This window comes from Theropithecus gelada, chromosome X (assembly GCF_003255815.1).
Source record: "Theropithecus gelada isolate Dixy chromosome X, Tgel_1.0, whole genome shotgun sequence".
Classification (NCBI taxonomy): domain Eukaryota; kingdom Metazoa; phylum Chordata; class Mammalia; order Primates; family Cercopithecidae; genus Theropithecus; species Theropithecus gelada.
This window is the reverse complement of record NC_037689.1, coordinates 46343995-46344557: the sequence shown is the minus strand read 5'-3', so window position 1 is coordinate 46344557 and position 563 is coordinate 46343995. Positions and strand designations below refer to the sequence as shown.

Genomic DNA, 563 nt, shown 5'->3' with positions numbered 1-563 from the left:
CGCCCGGCTATTTTTTTGTATTTTTTAGTAGAGACGGGGTTTCACCGTGTTAGCCAGGATGGTCTCGATCTCCTGACCTTGTGATCCGCCCGTCTCGGCCTCCCAAAGTGCTGGGATTACAGGCTTGAGCCACCGCGCCCGGCCACTTTAAGCTTATACAAGAAATATATGTACTGGTGAGAAAGTATTTTTGTGGGCACAAATTCAAGGCATTAAAATGTTTTAATCACTGTCATTTTGAAAGACAAAAATGGCATTTCTGGCCGGGCGGGGTGGCTCAGGACTGTAATCCCAGCACTTTGGGAGGCCAAGGCGGGTGGATCACCTGAGGTCAGGAGCTCAAGACCAGCCTGGCCAACATGGTGAAACCTCGTCTCTACTAAAAATACAAAAATTAGCCAGGCATGGTGGCAGGCACCTGTAATCCCAGCTACTCAGGGGCCTGAGGCAGGAGAATCACTTGAACCTGGAAGGCAGAGGCTGCAGTGAGCTGAGATCACACCACTGTACTCCAGCCTGGGCAGCAGAGTGAGACTCCTTCTCAAAAAAAAAAAAAAAAAAAA

General features: G+C 49.2%; 1 protein-coding gene across 1 annotated transcript in view; it reads right to left on the bottom strand.

Moving 5' to 3' along the window:
- The window catches only part of PDK3 (pyruvate dehydrogenase kinase 3), a 75055-nt gene that overhangs the window by 19271 nt on the left and 55221 nt on the right, over nt 1-563 (bottom strand). The gene's annotated exons all lie outside the window — the stretch shown is intronic.